This window comes from Oculina patagonica, chromosome 4 (genome assembly GCF_052425735.1).
Source record: "Oculina patagonica isolate OP01 chromosome 4, crgOcupat, whole genome shotgun sequence".
Classification (NCBI taxonomy): domain Eukaryota; kingdom Metazoa; phylum Cnidaria; class Anthozoa; order Scleractinia; family Oculinidae; genus Oculina; species Oculina patagonica.
The window spans coordinates 40,328,483-40,348,933 of record NC_135761.1 but is presented as its reverse complement, the minus strand read 5'-3'; the positions used below and the strand labels follow the sequence as shown (position 1 = coordinate 40,348,933).

Below are 20,451 nucleotides of genomic sequence, written 5' to 3'. Positions count from 1 at the left end.
AATTGACTTTATAGAAAACCAGCCAGGGCTGTCGCTCACCAAGATCAGCCAAGCATTTGACCAGTTATTTTATTTGATAATGTTTTTAAGTTCTAGACTGCACCGAAACCTTTTCCTTTACTTTCTGGGTATAATCAAGAACATTGCACCAAATTCCTCCTGGCAGATTCTAAAACACAAGAAAGTTTCAAAGAATGTTGACATCCATTGAAACTCTCCATTTTGAATTGAAAGTAGCCTGAACCATATTCTTTGTAGGGATTGCAACAGCGAAACTTGAGTGAGCCGATCAATGATTCCGTATTGTAATGTTGACAACAACATCTGAAAATTGGCAGCCAGAATCAGAGGAGCAGATGTCACTGCTCTTCTGATTTTCAGCTATTTAGGTCACTACAAGGAGAGATTCCTTGCTTCCCATACCAGTCTCTTTGAATTTCGCTCAAACGCTTTCCATGTTTCAGTGTTTTTTGTAGGCTTTCAGGTTCTTGAGGATGTATTTGTAATAATCTGCTTGGTGCTTTGTGCGAAACAAATGTGCACTTAAAACAACTCTTGTAATGGAACAGCGAAGCCTAATCTAACTGCCTCATTTACCAGATATTCCACTGATGGTTTTGAAAAACAGCTATAAAGCGGAATGTAATGACATGCATGGTGGTGTTGTCTCATTTTTTCCGGGAAACTGCGTCACTTTTAAGAGATTCAACACATTTCTCAGTTCCTTGGCACCTTAGGTGAAAAAAAAAATCATTTGAATTGCAGGCTCAAAAAGAAAAGATGTGTTTTATGAGTCGTTAAGTAAAAAAGCACATGCCAAAGATTTACATGACTCATACATCTAGTATAAAGCAGCTTTTGTTTGGGTTCAGATCACAACAATATACCACACAAATTTTATTTAGATACCATAAATCTACAGCTTCATTCTTAAAATACCTTGTACGTTCTTAAATTTGTATTGCAACATATATATGACTTGAAACAATCAAAAAACAGGTTCTGTCATCTCCTCTTGAAGTGAGGAGTGTTGCTTTTTGCAGACCCAGTGATTTGACAAACAGTTTGGGTTTGCCGTGTTCTTTATCATTAACCTTCTGTCATTTTCTCTTGGCTCAAGGGATGTTATCTTCTGCAGCAGCAGGGTTTTGGCAAAAAGGGATTGAGTTGAATTTTCCTTCAGGGACAGGACGTTCCTATCACATCACCAATTGATTTGGTAATGGCTTCTGCCTAGCACTCCCCTTTTGCCGTAACTCCTGTTACCTCTAAACAGTCTCGCCTCAGGTATTGAGCAATTTCTTCAACTTCAAAAGAAGTATCACAAGTGAGCTTCTCTGCGATCTTTAACTCCTCTTTAACTTTTGCAATGTCTAACATGTGACTAGTAACCTTCTTGTTGATGTCCTTTAACTGGTTCAATAGTGCATCAAACTTTCCCAACAATAATTTAACTGTGGTGTAAATTTTCACTTAGTCTGTTCGTTAGTTTGTCCAATTTTGCAATTACAGCAGAAAGATCCTGCTTCAAAGGGTTTTTACTTGCTCTTAAGTCTCCTTTAATGCCATTCAGAAGGGCGCATTTAGTGTCAAAGTGGAGCAGCTACTGAAACGTTGCCGTCTACCATAATAACATATGCTTATTCCATATGCTAAGAACCTCACCTCCTACACAATTGAAGTAATGTGAACAATCCAAGTCATAAATGACTTTATTATTGTGTCCAAACGTCCTCTTAAACTCTAGCTTCTTCGTCCTATTGATAAGATAAAGACAAGACATAGACATAAGACATAATTTATTTATACAGGAAGAGCTTAGGAGCCGTAGCTCGTTAAAACGCTCTCGTAAAATGAAAAAGGTTTAAAAATCACAAATAAGAGACGGTTAAAAAGGTAAAAAGTGTATATGTACAAAATTGTGATTATGACATGAATAAATAGAAATCTATATAAATATAATTCTAGTTAAAAGGTAATTAAAATTTCAATTAAAAAGGTATCTAAAGTTACAATAAAAAGGTATCTAAAATTACAATGAAAAGGTTTTTCCTTAAAAGGTTTTTCAATGAACAATACAATACATGAAGTGAAATAAAATGTAAAATATGTACAATAGTTATATTAATAGAAAATACAAAGAAATAGAAAGAAAAATGAAAGAAATAAGAAAAAATTAATTGAAGAACTCGCTGGGAAGCTTTGTCTTCAGAGTGTTCTTAAAAATTGCATGACTCTCGCATAGTTTTAAGTCTTTGTCTTAAGAGTTCCATAGCTTGACTATTCTGTAATAAAAAAGACCTCTTGCCAGCAGTGGTTTTGCACAGGGGAATATTTTCTTGTTGCGAATTTCTTGGTGTTCTGCTTGATATTTGTTGCCTTTTGACAAATTGTGAAGTCAGATTGGTCAAGGTGCAGCCCGTCATGCACTTAAAAGCGAAAACAGCATCTCGGAGGTAAAGCTGCTTTTTTATGGAAAGCCACTGGTTTTGTCAGGTTTGGGTTGGTCTTGTCGGGTTTTGTCCTTTTTCGTTCTGTCCCGTTTGTACAGAAATAGGTATTGCTGAAAGTTGTTCTGTATTATTGTTGTCATTGTGACCAGTAGTAACTGTTGCAGCAGTTGTTTCACGTTTGTTACTGTTCGCCGTGCAGAAAAGGTGGAAGAGCCTCTGTGCACAATCGCTCTTGTATAATAAGAATCCCCGCCCAGTTCCTTCTGTCCCCTTAAGATGGAACTCATTTTCACGCTCTGTCTCATGAAAGATAAGCATCGGGCATTGAGTGTTGGGCTGCCCTGCATGAAGATTTGTTGCCTTCTCAAACAGCTTCATTTTGTGGTTGAAAACTGTTTAACCGAGACAGGCTTCACCTGGATCTTTCTCTTCATAAACACTGTTCTACACTGTTTGCACATTCCAGCCTTTACAGAGTTTTCCCTCTCTCCACATTTTTTACAAGGCCTCCTATACCATTTCGCGTTAGGCATAACTACAGTTTAAGTGTTACTTGAATGAGGAGATGATGCTGATGTCTCAGCTTCTGAATCAGCCATTATATGTTACTGTACTTTAGTAAACCTGGATGGATGAAGAAATTCTTAAGCAGTCCTGGTCCTCGGTAGCTCCGTCCACTTCCACTGGCATTTGTTGTTTGAGTTATTTTTTCCTCTGAACAGTGCTCCTACAACGCAGCCCTTACAAAAGAAAATCGTCACAATTTTCTTAAACTCTAAAGCTTGACAAATAATCTTTAGATAAAATCGATGTAAACATGAACTGTTCATTGCACTGTTATTGTATAAGTGATCAATATCTTCTTCATCCCAACCTTAACTGTATATGTGAAGGTTCATCTCCCCATCAATTTTGAATGGTTCCTTAACAATAGACAAAGAAGTGTTTTCTTCTTTTAACGCTGTATGTGTGATAACCTTTCGGCTATCGCCAAACTCGACAAGAACCTGGAACAAAACAGTCCTACATCAAAACACAAATCCTTCGCTATGTCTGACACAAACTCGTGGCAGAGCATCTAGTGAAATCATGCCAAGTAAGAAGCACATTTTTAATTAATGAGTGGGCTCTGTGCGAGTATTACCTTCAAAATCCAACAGAAAAAAATGTGTTCTAAAGCATTCAAAACATTCAAAAAGAGCTTTTTGCTTTTAGCCAATTTTGAAGAAATTGTAAATCCACACATCATTTTGCAACTCAGAAATGTCACATGCAGCAAAAGTCATATTAGTACCATCTGCATACATTTATGTGGTAGCGTAATCAATTATATTGGCAAGATATATTGGAACCAGAGATTCGCGATTAGCAATTTGGGATGTAGAGAGGTCTGCTAACTCTTTTAAGATAGGGAATTCCAGCCCAAAAGTGTTGGGCAATTCATTGAAACATTATTACTCCAGTTGAAAGGTAAACATGGATAGTGATGATCAAGGTATTTCGCGAATCACTAGGGTCATCATGTTGTGACAGGTCAGACGATATTTCTTCATCAATTTTGAATAGTTTGATCTCTATCTCTTGAAAGGTTGTCGAGGTGTAGTTCTTGTGGTCAATCCATTTAATAAGGTATGAATGATCATCTTTAAAAGTTTCAAAGCAGCGGAACTGAAAAATCTTAATCCAATGCAGGATTCTGTCTTTCAAAGTCGTAAATGCCGCACATCTGGCCGATGGTTTGGGAAATGCATTGGACAAAGACAAATCCATTTTTGATAGCTGCTTTTGACAGGTGTTTTTGACAGTTATTTAAATTACTCTGACTTCTCCCTTCAGATGTAATATGCCAAGCTGGCCAAGGGATTAAGACCACAGCTAGCCTAGCCAACACGTCTCACAGCTAGACCCATGGTTAGTCTAGCCACTTATTAATCCTTACTGTATGCTTATATAACTAACGGCAGAAGTGAAAAAGTACTGGGGGGACTCACTTCAGTTTAGAATAGATTATAATAACTTACCAATTTCTTTACCAGCATGCCTGACATCGTCTTCAAAACCAAAATAGTCCCGGTCATTGATACACACTAAAAAAATTTGAAGAGAACAAACAGAGATATCAATATCACTTTCGAATGGCATGAAACTAAAACGCATATATTCCATCATAAGCGCACACGGCGCAAAGCAAACTCTTCTTAATTCAACAATGTTGGGATGTTTAAGTTTGTTCGTAATTTGTACTTCCCTTATAAATCTCTTGGTATGTTCTTTGTCTTGTATTTCCAGAATACGTTTCACTACAACCTTTTCTGTCGGCTCTTTGTCTGTATTTCGGAATTCCGTGAGAAATACCTCACTAAAGCTTCCTGGATCAATGTGCTTCACCACGTGAAACTTGTTGCATTCAAACTGCGGAGTGTCCTGAACTGCAAAAGCAACTTTGTGTGCGTTCTGCCCACAAGCTTTGGTAGCCGGAATTGTGTTGACATTTTGCAAGTTGTCCAGACAAAAGAAATATAACCACTTTGCTACTGTGTACTTGTCTTTGCCAGATTCCATTTATAGAGAGATTAAGGGATTGGGTGAAAGCCCCTATTCGTTGCCTCAACATATATTAACATATATTCTGTTTTTAAAACATTCAAAAAGAGGTTTTTTGCTATCAGCCAATTTTGAAGAAGTTGAAAATCCACACATATCATTTTGTAACTCAGAAATGTTGCATGCAGTAAAGGTCATATTAGTACCATCTGCATACATTTATGTGGTAGCGTAATTAGTTATATTGGCAAGATCATTTATATATAATTATTAGAAACAAAAGTTGCCCGAGTAACGAGGCTCGAAGAACTCCACACTTAAGAATGGCTTTTTCAAAGTGTACTCTGTTAACATATACAACTTGCAACAGCAACTTGGAGAGAACTGCATAACCACTTGAACTGGCTGTAAGGTTGATGGTGATGATGATGTCATTATTGCTGGGGACGAGGTGGATGCTGCTGCTGATAGAGTTGATGATGATGTCATTATTTCTGGGGACGAGGTGGATGCTGCCATGGAAACAGTTGATGATGATGTCATTATTGCTGGGGACGAGATGGATGCTGCCGCTGATACAGTTGATGATGATGTCATTATTGTTGGGGACAAGGTGGATGCTGCCATGGAAACAGTTGATGATGATGTTGTTATTGCTGAGGACGAGATGGATACTGCCATGGAAACCGGTGGGGTCGAGGCTGAAGATGATGCCGAGAGAAATCCAGGCAGCCGAATCTTTGTTTGTAAATGCCAAAGGTCCAGTCCACAACGACCCTTGTGTTTTTGTGGCTCCTTTGATATTCCTCTTCTGTCATATTACAGCCATCGGTTTTGCAAATGAAGTTCTTCCCTGCTCACATTATTCAACTTTGCTCACCTTTGTCAAGGAAAGGTATTATTTACCTTGAATCTTCTGGATATAAATGTTTTCAAGGAAGTCTGGCTGTCAATGTCTGGTAGATATATTTTCAGTTATATACTGTATTAAATTTTTGCACTTCAAGGACTGTGGCTCTTTTTCAGGGGCAGCGCCCACTAACTTTTTTGTCCGGAAAAAAGGGAATTTAAATAGAACAAGGAAATAAACCACTATTATTTCAGTAGGCTTTATCCAATCTTAAAGAAACACCTGCTCCCTCAACTTACTTTTTTTAAGACTATGGATAAACTACAAGACAATAGCCAATATGAGACAATATAACTTATAGAAATACATGATAAAATATTGAAAAGGTACAATGATTTTAAAGCTACTGTTCCTCTTTATAGCAGAAAACTGATCCAGGCTTGACAGGTAGCCACAGTAAATATTCTTCTTCCTTCAGTTTGTCGTTTGATAAAAGGGTGAGCTATAATAATATTGAAGTTGGTATATGTACTATGAGGGGAAATAATGCATTCTCCTTTTGGTCCCTGTACACCTATCGAGCCCTTGTAGCATTTGTTCCCTTTTAAGCCAATCGAACCTTTTATTCCTTTAAGGCCCATCAGTCCAACATCACTTAAGTAAGCTTTTCAGATAAGTGAACTGTGACTGTGTACTTTGCAATACACAGTAAAATATCTTCTTTGAGACACTTCCATGAATAGGTGCTTCGACAGAAACAGAATAGGAAATAGAAATAGGGACGCCCATTTAACAAGCAAAGGAAGTACTGCCCTGCGAAACGAATGACTGATGATGCTTTGAGGCTTCTGGCTAGAAAAGCGCTGTATTGTAGCAGATGGTTCGACTGAAAAGGAATAGGCTGTATCCCGTGTACTGACAGGAGCGCAGGAAGGAGACAGAAAGCATCCTGTCAAGGATGCGACGGAGAAAGGTGCATCCATAAACTGTCTGTCTTAAGCTTTTAATTATCTATTTGACAGCAGAACAAAATTTCAAATCACTCAAAGATTTAACACATCAAGCATAAAGAGTGAACAGAGAATAAATATATAAGAGTAAGGTCTTAGCCTGATAGAAATCAAATAAAGCAGGCTATTTGGCCTTCAGATCAGGTATCCCAATTTGCTTGTTCATCTTCTGTCTCTGTTCTGGGTAGGTCAGCATCATCCACTTCTCAGTTTTTTCTTTGTTCTGATTTCCTCGATGACACTCTACTCGAAGGGCTTCTTTGTGCTTGGTCATGGAGGCTTCGTCTTCGCGTTCTGGGTAGGGTGGCTCCCATTTCGAAGCCCCACGTCTTAACTTAGAGAAAACAGCAATTCAACCTGTTGCATCAGCTGTTTGGATTTTTTTCCTCGACATCACCTCTGGGCCGTCAGCCTGGTGCTTGCGCTCGTTTCTAAATTTTTCATACAGTTGGACAAACCAGGAATCCTAAAAATCAACAGAGAAAAAGATAGAAAGGTATAGCTTAAGTAACATCAAGTGGCAAGAATGTTTACTAAAATGAATACATAGATACATATGTATTGTCGAAGATACCCTCCTCACAAAAGGGATTGGAAACTCCTGGGGGTGGGAGGGGTCTCAAAGACCAAAAACTTTAAGGAAATATATGTGTGAAGGTTAATGGGAATTTCCAGAGGGTGGGACTCCTTGGAAAAAATCCTTTTCATTTAAGAGGTATGGATAATTTTTGAATCTACACAATAGTAAAACATACGGAAAAGAACCCTGATACATGTATAATAAACCTTGTTATAGTAATTAACATACCTTGCCAATCCCTTGGCCCTTCATTTTATAAAAATGCAGCTTACATATCCTGTCCTAACTGCTTTGTCTTTGAAGGCAGGGTTACTCTTGACCATGAGCTCAGCAACTGTAGTAAGTTGCTCTCTTGTGGGATATTTAGACAGAATTTAATAAATACAAATTAATTAACCATTATCTTTATTTTATTGAAACTGGAAAACATACGCCTTTTCACAGCTATTAGTCAAAGACACATTGATATTATCGATACTAAAAAGAGAAACGCCTGGACAGGGCAATGATTACAAGAATTTCTGGCCAAAAATATAGTTGTGCAAATTATGCAAACTTATAATATACCTACAAAGTGTAAAGTGAAAAATGATCATATACACTTCTTATGAAAGCCATGTGTTGCTTGTTGGACAAGTTTGCTCCATCTTTTAAGACTCCTGCTATATCTGGTCGACGTTTGGGCACAGTAACAGTAGTGAGCCAAGGCTTTTTGGCATTCAGTATAACTTCTCCCTTGGATACAGCAGCTTCCTTTGAACAGAGTTCCTTTGAGCCTCAATTTTATTACCACCTAAAATGGAATTATTTCACTTTCAAAAACAATTTACTAGAAATACAAAGTATCAAATGTTTTTTTAATGACACATAGTTACATTAATATATCACTCTTAACTGATTGAGGACAGGTTCCCTCAATTACCTCAGGGGCAATGTGGTAATGCTCCTTGTAATATTTAGCCTTTTCGCTTTGAGAAAGGACTTTCCTTTTTCCTTCCTTAACTAGACAAGTCTTTCCATAGCCAATTAGCACGGGAGAAAATAAACCATTTCCCCTACATATAATTACAATGTTGTCGCTCTTTATATCCTTGTGAAGTACCTATTTTTATGCAGGTAACATAGGCCATCAATGAGCTGACTAGTAATATAAAGCCAGTGCTCCAAACCTAAATTGGAGACTAGCACACTCTTTCATTTCCATAATACTGTGTCACATTAAAATTTGGCTTTTTGTGACATTTAAACGATAAATTAAAGGTAAGTTAATGTGACAACATTTGTTTAAGGACGTTTGCGCTAATTGTTTATGCGCATCCTTACTGTGCACGTAATTCATGTCGCAATGCCACGCCACACCATACTTTGAGCGCACGCTCTGAGTAAAATTTATATGAACATATAGGGTGAGTTGCCGTTCTGCTAGCTTCACTTGTAATTTGCTTTCTTAAATGGTCGGTGACCCCTACTTTTTTCTTAACGGATCGCTTTTGTTTATTAATATCTGCATTTTGCGAGAAAATGAAAAAATCTATTGAGTGGAAGTTTGATCTTTTGTCAAACTGACGGTTGAAATTCCACTTTTGAGCTTTCCTTTTTGCCGTGCGACAGTTTCAAATGCCTTTTTCGGGGTTAAATTTTACAAAAAAGATGGCAAAACTAGGAATTATTTACGCAACAGAAGCACGGTCATGGTCATCATGGGTAGCGGCATGGTTTGCGGGCTCGGTAGACTAGCGAGGGAGGATGACATACGTTTGTCTCCCTGACATGGCGGCTATACTCCAGAAAAGGTTGGTTGCGGTAGCAACCCTCCATGTTGGCAAACTCTTTTACTGTCTTTCACAGTGGCTTTACTGTTGACCATAAAAGATCACAATGTTCACCATAAAAGATTACAAACCTTTTCTACTGCCTCTCCCTGCTTGTTGTATGTGGTCTACAACACTCCTGGCTGGTCCAAGGTGAATGACATGTTTAACATCAGGATAATTAACACCCATGCTAAGGGCAGATGATGCAATGACAATTGAAATGACAACATCGCTACCCTTGAAGGGTAGCGATTCTGTTGGCAGGCAATTTGTCTAGCCCTGTTGCATAGACACAATCCCCAAGAATAGACATCAGATATCAAAGCCAACTCTTTGTCCTTCTCTGAAATGATTCTGACAATTCTGGCATTGTCCTTTATGAAAGTGGCAAGCTGATCCTTAAGATGGCTAACAACCTCTGACTTTTTAACACAGAAAATGATTGTCTTTGGAGTTTCTTCCTTTTTCTCTTTCACAAGAGACACCAACCATTTAAGATTTGATAGACATTTTGGCCGATCCACTTTTATCACACTTAGGCGGATGTTTTCTCTGTTGGGTCTCACAAAGATTGTTGCTGTACCTTTTTCTTCATGGCAAGAGATTTGTTTATAAAGTCTGTCATTTTTCTGTTCAAGGGGCTTGTCAAAGCGCAGACAGGTGTATTTATAAAGATAACCAATAATGGAGCCTATGTAGATGTAATTTATTTACCCAGGGAAGAGCTCAGGAGATTGTAAAGACGTGTACCTGCAGCCAAGGTCGAATTCGAATTTGGAGTGTTGGTTTTTGTGGAGGGAGGAAACCCGGAGAAAAACCCTCGAAGCAGGAACGAGAACCAACAACAAACTCAGCCCACATGTGGCACGAGGTTTGGTGGGAGGCAAGCGCTCTCGCCACTGCACCACCCCTGTTCTCCTTGCCTAGTTTTTACAATTCTGTACACAAACAGCAATAGAACTTATGCACCTATCAATGTTAAGCCGGGCATTTAAATGTAGCTGAGACTTTCTGATCAAATGCACAACCCCAGGGTATTTGTTAACTGCGCTGCGCAGTTCTTGCTCTGCATGCGGTTTATTATTATTATTTTTCGTTTTGTCGGTGACCACACCCAGACCTCCACTCGGTCAAGCTTGAAATCACGCGATGTTTAGAAGCTACAAATCAGTAACAAATGGAAAAAGTTTCTCTTTTTTGTCTATATAAAGTATGTTTATTGTAAACTATTCCATTTTGAAGCGTTTGGTTCATGGAAAACACTAAATTTTCACGCTTTCAAAGAGAAATATAATTTAGCGGGCCAGAATCTGTGAATAAATACCATTACGTTGGTGTAAAAGAATGTGCTGACATGACAAGTTTCACTTTCGATCGGCTAGAGCTCAAGTCACGTAATGTTTTAAAGCTATTATAAGCTACCTATCAAATCTTTGCGAATCCTTTGGTCTTTACTAAACAAATTTACTGCAAAGTATTTCTCTTTAAAGGGTAATCTATTTTTTTTTTTGGGCCTGTGTCATTGAAAGGATTTTAGAGATAAAAAGAAAAATTCCCTTCGCAAACATGCCCTGACTTGTACCGCTTACGTCATTTGGTATGCTAGGGAAATACCCTCTGTTCTAAAAACAGCTTCAGCGTCCGCGTGTGGGAATTCGGCCAAAATTTGCATATAAGAAAAATTATAAATCGCAGCTAGAACAAGTCAACCATGAAATGTCACACAAAGTTTGTCAGACCCTGCATTTTTACAACCGTCTATTGTAATACGAAAACTGAAACAGGGTCAAATAAATTTTGAACTGTTGAAGAGGTTCAAAAATAGAACTAACTTTTTAGAAACTGCGAAACATTGTCATTGGGCCAGTTTTCAGTTTTATGTAAATGAGGAATACTGTCGAAATTTTCGCGGATACTTACGTTCCTGGAGTGAAGCCAAACGTTCTTATGAACTGATCTTGCAGTCCCAGGGGCAGTAGTTGTAAACTTTCGCCTGAAAAATCCCGTCGTCCAGATAAGCGATTTTTTGGTTTCACGGATCAGGATCGTGGGAATTAAATTTGGCCAGCATATAGATTAGCATAATTTATAAGAAAAATATTTAATTGCCGATGGAACTAGTCAACCATGAAATGTCACACAAGGTGTTTTCTTACCATTTTGTTTGTCAGTCGCAACATTACTAGACGCAGGCAAAGGGGATAAGGGGGGGTACATTTTTTGTCCCCCCCCCCCACATGGCTCCCCTAAAGTGCTCACGAGACCAGTGCAGTTTTAAGCTCTAAGAGCTCTTGTTGATGTTCAAAAGAGTCACTTAACTTCAATAAAATGTTTAAAAAAAAGTCCATTAAAGTGGTAAATAGTCCCCACTACGAGCAAAGAATTGCTGTCAAATCCCCTGCCTATGCCTGGCATCCCCTCCCAGTGGCCAAGCATCGATAGTCTTTTTATTAAAGGAAGGGAGAGTGATAAATGATCATTGCAGTGAATTTCCAATTTAAGCAATTGGAATAAAGAGGCCTCAATAAATGGAAACGTCATAAAAACAGCTGGAATAGTACACAAGATTTAAACTCTGCTCAATATGCCATATAATTGGGTCTTATTTCCTTTCCTTTTTACATGTCAATTGCTGGCCACATGTAAAGGTTGTCAACACACTGCCACGTCACAGTCCACCAGAGGCTGTGGTGTAGACGAAGGCCATCTATATCCCAAAGGCAGGGACTTAATGCTGAATTCCTTCTGAAAACTTACAAGATAGAAACGAAGTTTGTACTTTTAATTGAATCTTCCAGTCAGGGCTTTTCAGCCCCACTGTATATTATAAATAATTTAATAGATAAATAAGAGATATTGTATATAATACATACATACATACAGACTTTATTTTCACTCGAATTAATACCTAAATAAGAAATATGGGGCTTTTCCATAAGGATGTCTTGTTCACTGGCCTCGGTAGCATATAAACCCATATTATTAGGCCCAGATTTAATGCAACTCTCTCAAACATCAATAAGATTCCCTGGGATGCCAAACCTGCGGATAATATATGTGCAACAATGATGATTAGTTTTTGTATAAACGTCATGTATTATTTACATGAAAAGCATCATAAACTGTTAAACACCTAGATGGATATGTTGTGGTTTATTATTATCGTAGGTAGGTTGACAATTTTCCAATCTTGTTTTATTTTATTTTATTTTTTTATTTGCTTTGTTTCAGTTTATGATAATGAATATGGGACAATAAAAACTAAAGTTGGCTAAAAAGGTTTTAAACCAAAGATAAATTTAAACCACAACAGATATTTATAATAAATGGTTATTGTATATTGTTCTTGATTTACACACATATATCTTTGCCATGATTCCTTGATGAATAAAAGCAATAAATAGACACTTAGGGATAAATAAAGACCCCCCCCTCCCAAGAATCACTTAGATCTTCCATTGGTATATACCTGAAAGCACAAGCAAGTCTTGGTCACTATATCCTCGTTGGTAATGTGGGACATATGTCCTCTCAAATCCGTCGTCCTCAAACTTTGATCGCACAATGAGCCTCGCCGTTTCCTGGATCTTATCTCCTTTATCCGTCTTTCTTATTCTAGATCTCAAACTGGAATGGAAGACTCAACCTTCTTCTCAATGGTACACAACATTGAAATGCAATACCTGAAATTTATAATAAGTTGGTCATGTCAGACATGTAAAAAAATGTGAAATGAATTAATGAATGAATGAATGATTGAGAGAACGAACGAACGAAAGAAAGAAAGAATAAGTGAATGAATGAACAAAACTTTTTTGTAGTATCTACTAAAATAACAGTAAAAAGCAATAAATGTGGACACTATTGAAATTTGAATAAAGAAAGACGTACAAAATTAATATTACATTTAACCTGGCATGTAAGATTAAAAAGAAAATACATGCAAGTTTAACTTGCGATCAGACGTTCTGTTGCAAGGTTAACGCCACGGCTACAAGCTATTTTGAAAAAGCCTGTCAGAAAAAAAGCGCACAAGAAAATCATGAAAGGTTTTTTGAGAAGGTTTAAGTTCGTGGTTTCTTGACCCCTGCATTTTCGAAAATCTTAAAAATGTTTCTTGCTCGCAGTATTTTGTATACTTTTATTTATAGTATAGTTTCCTCTTATTTGTCTCTTAATGACAGCCATATTGGCCTTATGCTTGAGGTTTGCCCCTGCGCCGTCTTGAGGCCCTTTTGCATGAGATGTCTCAAATAAGTTCCTGATGGTCGTGACCCCGAAGTCGACATCTGAGTGACTTACATCACCCATACAGTGCCTACTTTTATATTGTGCTGAGCACCCGTCCGTGAATTCGTGCAAAACTTTAACGGGATAATTAATGCTCTGTAAATGACCTGCCACAAGTGACCGCACTTTGTGCACAGAGTGGTGGTTGTGCTTCAAGTCTGGCGAAATCACGAACAGGTGCTCAATTACTACATTGGGCTCTTCATCTGTACTTTCCACTCCATCGATATCTAAAATGGCATGCCTGTGCAGGATTGTCACATGTATAGAGGCCTGTGTTTGTGAAAAGTACAGAGTTTGAAGCTGGTCTTGGTGTTGGCACGAGTAATTTTCTGAATAATCGTGCACGCAGCATACGTGATCTTTTGGCAGGTTGTTCATTTGCGTGTGTTGCCAGTTAGCGCGAAATTGATGCGCTGCGAAGGAGTCTAGCAAAGTGTTCAAACATCTCTCTAGGAGAGGTCTCCTTCGATATAAGGAACAGCTTTCTCTGGCCGGTTTCTTCGTTTGTTATGTACTCGAATCTCTGCCATTTAACTGTTGGTCGGCACTGTTCTTCGGGTATAAGGGTAAACTTGTCCGTGCTGCAGACATTATTTGTTAAAAGAGTATTCATTTTTAAAGGGGCGACAAAAGAGGTGAGAAATAATGTAAGAAACAGAATGTAGTACCTTTCTGGCTGCTGGTAGATCCAAAGCAACACACAAAAGAACACCTTTAACAATTTCCCGCCTAAGTTTCAACCAATCCATAGCAAAAGAAGTTCGTCCACCAAACGAGACAGAAACGTGTTGATAGACCGAGAAGGTTCATGTGGTCCTGGGATCACACCAACAAGGATAACATTCTTGACTTTGAACCGTTCCTTTCTAGGGAGGTTCATCACCACAAGATAAACAACGCCAACACTGTACCTGGCAAGTTTGAATGGCTGAAACCAGTCTACATTTAGTATTAATCCTAAGGACCTATATCCTAAGGACCTATCTCCAGAAAGAAAAGGTTCTTCTCCGACAAACAAGTACTGAAAACATCTGCCAGAATTTCAGGAGCGGAATTGAGATTGTGTCCTATTTTCCATTGGTTACATTTTAACCAGAAATCCTTCCTGGATAAAAACGTCTCCAAAACACTCCTGTAACTGTAAACTTTATAAGTTTTAAGCTGCACCTTCCTTAGAAGATATCCTCCATTTAGTTTTCTGCACGTTGCATGGAACCTGGTTTTGTGGTTGGGAAATGGACAGTGGGGGCATTTCTTAGGAATTTGTTGGCTGCCAAGGGTGAGGAAACAATCCAAGAAATGATACAGAGAATGACAATTCAGGCAAACAACGCATTTGGTTTATCTGTCATCGTCTAGCCCAAGTCTCTTGCGCAAAAAGTAAATCGAGGTGCGGAGCAACATGACAACACCTCCAAACCAAGGGGCATAGCGTTGGCACACGGTAAACAGAGTATTAAAAAACTTCAACACAAGTTCCAACCCGTTATCGAAAATTTAAAAATGAGATGTCCAAAATAATACAAACAAACAAATCCACTTCACAAGACACAGCTGAGTGGCATATCTGCCTTCCACATCGTCAGCGTCGACTGAGAGTGATGCCATCATCTCATCTTTGTCAGCCAAGGAGTTGACTGTAATAACTTGGGTCTTTCCACAACACAGTTTGATAACCCCATCTGTCTGACTTTAATTTCCACATTCGTCGATTTCTGTGTTTTGTTGCCCTTGGATTGGCCTGAATTGCCCCCTCTCATCTTCTTCCTGGGGGGCTCGAAACCACTCTGGCAATCCTCTTTGCGCTTTTCATAGAACTCTTAGAACGAAAGAGTACGTTCAGAGTTCTGAGAGCTAACAAAACTGGTAGAGGAACTTGTTCCTTCAACCAATCTCCAGCTGTGGTCGAGAAGACCCAAGCATTCTGGACACCTCCTCCCAGACTGTTGCATGAATTTCGTCTTGATAATTAGACGCCATCTTGAATGTAACCCCCAAGGAAAAAGTGGCAAACTTTAGCATCCTACTCGGTTTCAAGCCTTCACGCGAAATGCACACACAGATTTTTTTCCTTTCATTTGCGTCGTGCTTGCAGTAGCTTGGGCCACCATACAGGTGCTATCAAGAGCATCTTAAATCTATAGTTGTGCAACTCTCTATTTACAGACACCTTTCAGGATGCAAAAAAAATTAATTTTCTATCCTTCAGGCAAGCTGTAACCATGAGGTACTTAGTCCCTCCCCAGGAGAGAGATCACATACGGGAACTTTGCTGTATGTGATGATAATTTAAAAACTGGTTTTGAATACATTCTGCTTTCATTGTCTTAAAATGCGGTGTATGATGTTTATGCCAATGTAACGGAAAGTGATCTGTTAAGGGTCTTAAGTACATGTACGAGATTATCACAGTACTTTGTATTCTGTGGCCAATGTTTTTTCAAGAATTCCAGCTGCAGGCCGGTTGTTTTCCACATCCTCAGTTGTCTTTGCCTTTGCTGTAAAAGGACAAAAAACAATAGTACTGATTAAGCTGTGTTTTATCTACTTCTCTTGTAGGTCATGGGTGTTTCACAGGCAAAAAGCTTATCGTCCAAATGAAATGTGACAAAAAAAGATCTAGGAGAGTTTGGAAGGTACAACTACATACAAACAAACTCAAAGAACTAGACCAGCATGTGTTTTTCTTCAATAACGTGTAAAGCTGAATCCATTTTTAACTTAAACACGGGGACAAGATGCAAAAAATGACACTTGAAATGTACATGACATGTGCAAAACAGTATACAATCGTGAAAACTTACATGCTATGTTCAGTCTCTTGTGCACTTTCTCCAACCGCTTTCTTTACGCCTCAACCTCCAGCTTTTTTTTTGTTTTCAGCAATCTGAGGAACCATGATCAGAGATGATGTCAATCTGTTCACTGTTATTTTCAACCTCCTCGTCAATTTCTTCGTCACTACTTTCTGCAACTGCACTTTGGAAATGTGAGCCACGCCTGGGTGCAGAGGTTCTCTTAGAATTGGTGGGTCCTGCTGGAGTTTTGTCGTTGCTTTGTGACCTCGATTGCATGTCTGTCTCTGGCAGTCTGGTTTCTGTCCGTTGAGGTTGGCTGGAGTGGTGTGGTCAGCTGTTCAGTAGGTAGGACGTGAAGTCTGCTTAGCTGGTGGAGTCAGGTCTATTAGGGATTGGCAAGGTCTGATGTTTGTTTGGCGCACCGGTTCTTGTGTAAAGATAGTGATCTCCTGGTCTGCTTGGTTTTCATCTGGATGCTGCCTGGTCTTTCTTAGCTTTTGGCAAGCATTTCTGCCTCTGCAGTTCTTCATTTTTCTTCTTTTTTTCTCTTCCTTATCTTTTGGCTTTTGATCTTTCTCTTTACCCCCTCTGTTTGTTTCTGTGTCTTCTTCTTTTGACCAACTGAAATTTGACTGAGACTGAGATTTTTAGCGAGTACTAAATTTAGCGATGTTAGCCCAACTCGCTAAAATCACTAAAACTAGTAGCCGCTAGTAATACTAACCTTTCCTTCCTTAGCAGTACAACCAACAGTCATCCCCTCACATCTTTCCACCAAATCCGTCCTTCTGTTTCACATGCTTAATCTTTGGGTTTTGTTTTATGAACAAGTAAGTGCTGTCAAGATTATTTCTTTTCTCATTGACAAGGGTGCACTTCTACTTGAAAGTATACTCCAATCCATCTAACATACGGAAGTAAAATCATGGTATTAGATTTAAGTTTATCAGTCTTCACCAAAGCAAAATATTTTTTGTGCGGTGTTCATTTGGTGTTCAAGATATTCTCCTTTGACATGGCTGTCATGTAGCCATATTTCATTGTTCTAGGTAGCTCTGGTTATTAATATTAACAAAACTATATTCCACATAGAAGAATATTGCATTTCATCTGCCTGATGAAAATAAGGTCATGAATCTAGTAACTGTAACAAACTAAATATTCCTAATGAAATCTTTCATTACAAACATGGATTGAATTTCATTGTGTATTTGGAGAAACTTTAATCGTTTCCTCCACCGAAGCTGTTAATAAGATGACCAATGTGTCAGATGAAAACTGGATGGCATGTTTCAGTCACTTAGAAAAGTCAAGGGATATAATCTCGAAACAAAGAACATGTCCAGGAAATTAACAGTCTCAACCCTCTTCTTAGTCAAAAAAAATTCTCATTTTGCGATTTTCATAGAAGTAAACAAATTAAGCCAACGAAGATAAAGTAAATGTACTTTGTCATCCTTACTGTTGCTGTTGCCAAAATTTAAAAAGGCCAATTAAGGTTAAAACTATGTTTGTTTTATAATCTTCACAAGACTGCTCTATTTCTTGGAATATTATTTAATTGATCAAAAAGGCAGAAAGAAATTTTAGTCACTGTCACAAGCATGAATACGTAGCACAATCGTTTTATGCATTGCTAACCCACCTGCTTTCGTAAACTGCTCAACCAATGTTGTAAAGAAGTAAAGAAACGAACCAGAGGTTCCAAGTATTTGTACGACATTTGCTGGAAAAGGGTGAAATGTACAGCTCGTAGGCATGCATTGCGTTGTACACATTTATGCATTTCGAAACTAGTAAGCAAAGCATGTACAAACAATCCATGAAGTACATAGTACGAATAAGTTGGCTCAAAGAGCCTTTGATTCTTTCAGCAATAAAGGGGTCTAGCCACTGTAAGTATGGATATATTTCTGATACACATGATTTCACCTCTGACACATCATTGCGTCCAGCTCCAGACACTAACTTTCTTCAATGTTTTCTTTCTCTACTGTATCTGTTTCGTAAGTTCCAGAAATGTGTTTGTGCCTCATCTGTAGAAACATTTTACTCTGATGTTTACAAGTAAAAACATACATTTTCAATATGTACTTAAAACGATCCTCTTTACTCGGCATCTTACAAAATATGAAAGATTCAACGTAAACTGGTTAATAATTATATAAAGGCAGCTGACTTCTTTGCTGAATTGTCAAAAAAAGACCAGAGTTGATAAACAATCTTTTCCACTTGCTGTAAATAGTATCACAGTCATCAGCACATACCAGTGCCAGTCGATGACAGATGCAGTGAATGTTAATCAATGGCTTTATTTCAGAGAATTGCGGCTACACCATTTGTCTTTCTTGTCATTATAGATGCGCCATCACTAGAAAAACCTGCAAACTTATGCTTATCAATCGCAGACTCTTCCAACTGCTTTAGGATAGCATTGGTTATTGTTGCAACATTTGCCGAAGTCGACTTCTCAAGGAGATCACTTGAAGCAAGAAATTATTTACAAACTTAATGAACATGATAAGTTGCTCCTTACTGGCAACATCATTGGCTTGGTCACACAACAAACTGAAGATTCTCACGTCTGAAAAGGGATTTGTAACTGTGTCTCGAACAACTTTACCCAGGAGTAAAAACATCTTCCTTACTGAGCCAGCAGATCTGTGCTGGAAAGATCTCATGTCTTTAAGTCCAACCTGTTCTAACAACTCAAGCAAGCTGCCAAACTTCTTATTCAAGCTGCCGAACTTCTTATTCCCAATTTCTTCCTTTGCGAGCCAGTATATGGCAAGAAATGTGTTGTAGTAAACATCATCTCTGGTCTTTTCCTTTCTTTCTATCTCTTCATTAAAGGTTGAGACCCTACTCAACAGTTCGGCAGAAATAGGTGCTGAGTGTTGTTGCGACTTGGCATATTCCTCTACTGCCTTTTTCTTGCATCGTACTGCTGGTTCCAAATAAAACTTCTTACGTTTGTTTTTTGTGTTAGCGACGTTGTGCTTCCTACAAAGGAGGCAGAACATTCCCTACCCTTCCTCATAAAGTAGCCCCTTGTAGCCTGTCTTGCTGCAGAATGTTATGTTGTCTAGTAATCTATTTACCTCCCAAAAGTTGTAGAAGTCGATGGAAACCAAATAGTCTTTACCATCCAGGGTTGGTTTCTTGTGTTAAAATTGTATCTTTCAAATATCTTATTTAATTCACCGATCGTGTAGTGATCAAACTTCCCAATAATCTTGCCTAGGTTGTTTCTATCATCTGGACTATCGAATTGAAAACCATTAAAAATCTTCAACGCGTCTACACCAATGCCGTGCAGAAACAATGTTCCCTTGTATTCTGGCGGCTTTGTGCCAAGTTTCACAATGATCACAGAATTGTTCCACATCTGTTTCCAAACTTTCCAGTTTCCTATCTTCTATCTGTAGAAGTCTCGTTCAATTTTCCTGGAAGCAGAATGCCAGGAGTCATAGACATCACGTTAGTCAAAGCACTTGAACTTGCCATTTTGTTAGTCGGAGCACTTGAACTCGTTCTTACCAAAGGCCTATTCACTAATTATTATTGACTTATTATAAACTCTGCACTCACTCTGACATTTGATCCTCATCCTAGTAAATGATTATACAATCACACACATATTATAACACTTATGTTTTGTACCGATGGTCCAAATACCATCTACCTACCAGCTTTGGATCTGAATTTGATGTCCAAATCTTTAAATAGAGTATGTCATCACTGAACACATCTTGTAGGCCATACAACGCTAGGGGAATGTGCTTTTTATAAAGCCCATGACCATTTCCCATGAGCTTATCGTGGCCATCGGCAGAGTGGGTGTGGTTGGCCATCGGCAGAGTGGGTGTGGTTAGGCTCCTTTTAAGTTCAAATAAGTTTGTTTGAATCTCCCATTGCATAAGGTTTTGCAAGACGTATCGTTGCAGATCAGACTTCAGTTCCTCATCATCCTCCCAGTCACTGTTTCTGATCGAGCCCTCCGCCATTTTTGGTTTGAAGACCACTGACAAGGGTTCAGCGGGCTACGAGAATGCTTGGCCATAATCAAACATTTCGTTTTAAATTTCCAGGACAAATGGTCATTAAAT

General features: G+C 38.5%; 1 long non-coding RNA gene and 1 pseudogene across 1 annotated transcript; both read right to left on the bottom strand.

Moving 5' to 3' along the window:
* Positions 1–6,950: 6,950 nt before the first annotated feature.
* LOC144650281 (uncharacterized) lies at positions 6,951–7,794 on the bottom strand. Its single transcript, XR_013570071.1, has 2 exons — positions 7,710–7,794; positions 6,951–7,323 (listed from the first exon to the last, which is right to left on the bottom strand). It is a non-coding gene; the product is annotated as an uncharacterized LOC144650281 (long non-coding RNA).
* Positions 7,795–11,893: 4,099 nt separating this feature from the next.
* LOC144648450 (uncharacterized) lies at positions 11,894–16,618 on the bottom strand (annotated as a pseudogene).
* Between the last annotated feature and the right edge of the window lie 3,833 nt (positions 16,619–20,451).